This window comes from Daphnia pulicaria, chromosome 3 (assembly GCF_021234035.1).
Source record: "Daphnia pulicaria isolate SC F1-1A chromosome 3, SC_F0-13Bv2, whole genome shotgun sequence".
Classification (NCBI taxonomy): Eukaryota; Metazoa; Arthropoda; class Branchiopoda; order Diplostraca; family Daphniidae; genus Daphnia; species Daphnia pulicaria.
The window spans coordinates 2,552,907-2,558,906 of record NC_060915.1 but is presented as its reverse complement, the minus strand read 5'-3'; positions in this window follow the sequence as shown (position 1 = coordinate 2,558,906).

Sequence of the window (6,000 nt, the reverse complement as noted above, 5' to 3'; positions counted from 1 at the left end):
ATTCAAGTTATTTGAGTTCTATTGTCGGGTAATGTATTTCTATTGTCAAGCACTTGAGTTCTGCATAGCAGAGCACGCTATTGCACGCCAGAGCACGCCAGTGCACGCCAGAGCACGCCAGTGCACGCCAGTGCACGCCAGTGCACGCCAGAGCACGCCAGTGCACGCCAGAGCACGCCAGTGCACGCCAGAGCACGCCAGTGCATGCCAGAGCATTCATGTGCACGCCAGAGCAAGCCAGTGCACGCCAGAGCACGTCAATGCACGCCAGAGCACGCCAGTGCACGCCAGAGCACGCCAGTGCACGCCAGAGCACGCCAGAGCACGCCAGAGCACGCCAGTGCACGCCAGAGTACGCTAGAGCACGCCAGTGCACGCCAGAGCACGCCAGTGCACGCTAAAGCACGCCAATTCACACCAGAGCACGCAGTGCACTCCAGAGCATGCCAGTGCACGCCAGAGCACGCCAGTGAACGCCAGAGGACGCCAGTGCACGCCAGAGCACGCCAGTGCATGCCAGAGAATTCAAGTGCACGCCAGAGCAAGCCAGTGCACGCCAGAGCACGTCAATGCACGCCAGTGTACGCCAGAGCACGCCAGTGCACGCCAGAGAACGCAAGAGCACGCCAGTGCACGCCTGATCACTCCAATTCACACCAGAGCACGCCAGTGCACGCCAGAGCACGCCAGTGCACGCCAGAACACGCCAGTGCACGCCAGAGCACGCCAGTGCGCGCCAGTGCACGCCAGTGCACGCCAGTGCACGCCAGAGCACGCCAATTCACCCAAGCACGTCAATGCACGCCAGAGCACGCCAGAGCATTCCAATTCACACCAGAGCACGCCAATTCACCCCAGAGCACGTCAATGCACGCCAGAGAACGCCAGTGCACGCCAGAGTACACCAATTCAAACCAGAGCACGCCAGAGCCCGCCAGTGCACGCCAGAGCACTCCAATTCACACCAGAGCACGCCAGTGCACGCCAGAGCACGCCAGTTCACGCCTGAGCACGCCAGTGCACGCCAGAGCACGTCAATGCACGCCAGAGCACGCCAGTGCACGCCAGAGCACGGTAGAGCACAACAGAGAACAGCTCAGCACTTGAAGTTGCTATAATATTTTTTTCACTTGTTAAAACCATTTTTTAATTACAGGATGTGTTAATCAATGTCCAATACACCGTTTCAAGTCTATTGAATCAATAAATTTATAGAGAAAATTATGAACAAAAAGTTTTAGAAAAACGCACATCACAGCACTTGAATTTTTAAAAATTATTCAAGTTATTTGAGTTCTATTGTCGGGTAGTGGATTTCTATTGTCAAGCACTTGAGTTCTGCATAGCAGAGCACGCCAGACCACGCCAGTGCACGCCAGAGCACGCCAGTGCACGCTAGAGCATACCAGTGCACGCCAGAGCACGCCAGAGCACGCAAGTGCACGCCAGAGCACGCCAGTGCACGCCAGAGCACGCCAGAGCACGTCAATGCACGCCAGAGAACGTCAATGCACGCCAGTGCACGCCAGAGTACGCCAATTCAAACCAGAGCACGCCAGAGCAAGCCAGTGCACGCCAGAGCACGCCAGTGCACGCAAAAGCACGCAGTGCATGCCAGAGCATGCCAGTGCACGCCATAGCACGCAAGAGCACGCCATAGCACGCCAGAGCACGCCAGAGCACGCCAGAGCACGCCAGTGCACGCCAGAGCACGCCAGTGCACGCCAGAGCACGCCAGTGCACGCCAGAGCACGCCAGTGCACGCCAAAGCTTGTCAATGCACGCCAGAGCACGTCAATGCACGCCAGAGCACGCCAGTGCACGCAAAAGCATGCCAGTGCACGCCAGAGCACCCCAGTGCACGCCAGAGCACGTCAATGCACGCCAGAGCACGTCAATGCACGCCAGAGCACGCCAGTGCACGCCAGAGCACGTCAGTTCACGCCAGAGTACGCAAATTCAAACCAGAGCACGCCAGAGCACGCCAGTGCACGCCAGAGCACTCCAATTCACACCAGAGCACGCCAGTTCACGCCAGAGCACGCCAGTGCACGCCAGAGCACGTCAGTGCACGCCAGTGCACGCCAGAGTACGCCAATTCAAACCAGAGCAAACCAGTGCACGCCAGAGCACTCCAATTCACACCAGAGCACGCCAGTGCACGCCAGATTACGCCAGTTTACGCCAGATCACGCCAGTGCACGCCAGAGCACGTCAATGCACGCCAGTGCACGCCAGTGCACTCCAGAGCAGGCCAGTACACGCCAGAGCACGCCAATTCACACCAGAGCACGCCAAGTTACACCAGAGCACGCCAGTGCACGCCAGAGCACGTCAATGCCCGTCAGAGCACGCCACAGTACGCCAGTGCACGCCAGAGCACGGTAGAACACAGCAGAGAACAGCTCAGCACTTGAAGTTGCTATAATATTTTTTTCACTTGTTAAAACCATTTTTTAATTACAGGATGTGTAAATCAATGTCCAATACACCATTTCAAGTCTATTGAATCAATAAATTTATAGAGCAAATCATGAACAAAAAGTTTTAGAAAAACGCACATCACAGCACTTGAATTTTTAAAAATTATTCAAGTTATTTGAGTTCTATTGTCGGGTAGTGGATTTCTATTGTCAAGCACTTGAGTTCTGCATAGCAGAGCACGCCAGAGCACGACAGAGCACACCACAGCACGCCAGTGCACGCCAGTGCACGCCAATTCACACCAGAGCACGCCAGTGCACGCCAGTGCACGCCAGAGCAAGCCAGAGCACGCCAGAGCATGCCAGTGCACGCCAGAGAACGCCAGTGCACGCCAGAGCACGCCAGTGCACGCCAGTGCACGCCAGTGCACACAAGAGCACGCCAGTGCACGCCAGAGCACGCCAATTCACACCAGAGCACATCAGTGCACGCCAGAGCACGTCAATGCACGCAAGAGCATGCCAGTGCACGCCAGAGCACGCCAGTGCACGCCAGAGCACGCCAGTGCACGCCAGAGCACGCCAGTGCACGCCAGAGCACGCCAGTGCACGCCAGAGCACGCCAGTGCACGCCAGAGCACGCCAGTGCACGCCAGAGCACGCCAGTGCACGCCAGAGCACGCCAGAGCACTCCAATTCACACCAGAGCACGCCAGTTTACGCCAGTGCACGCCAGTGCACGCCAGAGCACGTCAATGCACGCCAGAGCAAGCCAGTGCACGCAAGAGCACGTCAATGCACGCCAGAGCACGGCAGTGCACGCAAAAGAACGCCAGTGCACGCCAGAGAACGTCAATGCTCGCCAGAGCACGTCAATGCACGCCAGAGCACGCCATTTCACGCCAGAGCACGCCAGTGCACGCCAGAGTACGCCAATTCAAACCAGAGCACGCAAGAGCACGCCAGTGCACGCCAGAGCACTCTAATTCACACCAAAGCACGCCAGTTCACGCCAGAGCACGCCAGTGCACGCCGAAGCACTCCAATTCACACCAGAGCACGCCAGTTTACGCCATAGCACGCCAGTGCATGCCATAGCATGCCAGTGCACGCCATTGCACGCCAGTGCACGCAATAGCACGCCAGTGCACGCCAGAGCACGCCAGTGTACGCCAGAGCACGCCAGTGCACGCCAGAGCACGCCAGTGCACGCCAGAGTACGCCAATTCAAACCAGAGCACGCCAGAGCACGCCAGTGCTGGCCAGTTCACTCCAATTCACACCAGAGCACGCCAGTTTACGCCAGTGCATGCCATAGCACGCCAGTGCACGCCATAGCACGCCAGTGCACGCCATAGCACGCCAGTGCACGCCAGAGTACGCCAGAGCACGTCAGTGAACGCCAGAGCACGCCAGTGCACGCCAGAGTACGTCAATTCAAATCAGAGCACGCCAGAGCACGCCAGTGCACGCCAGAGCACTCCAATTCACACCAGAGCACGCCAGTGCACGCCAGAGCACGTCAATGCACGCCAGAACACGCCAGTGCACGCAAAAAAACGCCAGTGCACGCCAGAGCAAGCCAGTGCACGCCAGAGCACGCCAGTGCACGCCAGAGCACGCCAGTGCACGCCAGTGCAAGCCAGAGCACGCCAATGCACGCCAGAGCACGTCAATGCACGCCAGAGCAACCCAGTGCACGCCAGAGCACGTTAATGCACACCAGAGAACGCCAGTGCACGCAAAAGCACGCCAGTGCACGCCAGAGCACGCCAGTGCACTCAAAGCACGCCAGTGCACGCCAGAGAACGCCAGTTCACGCCAAAGCACGCCAGTGAACGCCAGAGCACGTCAATGCACGCCAGAGCACGCTAGTGCACTCCAGAGCACGCCAGTGCACTCCAGAGCACACCAGTACACGCCAGAGCACGCCAATTCACCCCAGAGCACGCCAATTCACACCAGAGCACGCCAGTGCACGCCAGAGCACGTCAATGCACGCCAGACCACGCCAGTGCACGCCAGAGCACGCCAGTACACGCCAGAGCACGTCAATGCACGCCAGAGCACGCCAGAGCACGCCAGTGCACGCCAGAGCACGTCAATGTACGCCAGAGCACGCCAGTGCACTCCAGAGCACGCCAATTCACACCAGAGCACGACAATTCACACCAGAGCACGTCAATGCACGCCAGAGCAAGCCAGTGCATGCCAGAGCACGCCAGTGCACGCCAGAGCACGCCAGTGCACGCCAGAGCACTCAAATTCACACCAGAGCACGCCAGTGCACGCCAGAGCACGCCAGTTCACGCCAGTTCGAGCCATTTCACACCAGAGCACGCCAACTCACACCAGAGCACGCCAGTGCACGCCAGAGAACGTCAATGCACGCCAGAGCACGTCAATGCACGCCAGAGCACGCCAGTGCACGCAAAAGAACGCCAGTGCACGCCAGAGCACGTCAATGAACGCCAGAGCACGCCAGTGCACGCCAGTGCACGCCAGTGCACGCCAGTGCACGCCAGTGCACGCCAGAGTACGCCAATTCAAACCAGAGCAAACCAGTGCACGCCAGAGCACTCCAATTCACACCAGAGCACGCCAGTGCACGCCAGATTACGCCAGTTTACGCCAGAGCACGCCAGTGCACGCCAGAGCACGTCAATGCACGCCAGTGCACGCCAGTGCACTCCAGAGCACGCCAGTACACGCCAGAGCACGCCAATTCACACCAGAGCACGCCAAGTTACACCAGAGCACGTTAGTGCACGCCAGAGCACGTCAATGCCCGTCAGAGCACGCCACAGTACGCCAGTGCACGCCAGAGCACGGTAGAACACAGCAGAGAACAGCTCAGCACTTGAAGTTGCTATAATATTGTAGAACTCCTTCCGTCTCCCTGTCTGTTGCCCGAAAGGATTGATGTGTGGTCAATACTTTCGGCCGACAGGTACAAGGTCTGGGTGTGAAGGTCTCATCTGGTGTCAGCTGTTATGAGAGATACAAGGATTTTTCGAGACTTACTGCTGAACCATGTTTCAGAGGGGGGGTAATGGCGTGAAGGCGAGGTGGTGGAGGTGGTGAGCTAGTGGGCAGCGACAGTAGATGGAGCTAGATGAGGGTGAGGCGGCGGTCGGCGGGGTAGACGGCAGGCGTGACTGGACGAAGCGCGGTTGGCTGGGTAGACGGCGGCCGTGGCTCAAGGATCAAGGCGACGCGGAGACCGGGACTGGGTGATGATGGGGAAGCTGGCACTATTGTAACTGACACGGAAAGAACACGACACGGAACGAGTTGGGTTTGAGGGAAGCTAAAAGTTTATTTACTAAAAAGGACAATTACTAATACAGACAGGAGCGTTACAACCACCCGCACAGTGCGCGTATCAAAAATGGACTGGCGCATCGGCCAAAACGACCAGCTATTTATTTCAAGTTGCAAGGTCGGGTGTTTTTAATCACCGCAGAGGGAATTAATATTCTACGTGCTACACAAATTTTTTATCAAAGTTCATAGAAGGTCAAAATGTTGGTATACAATAGGCAAGGTTAGCGATAAGAAAGTTCAACGGAGGGCA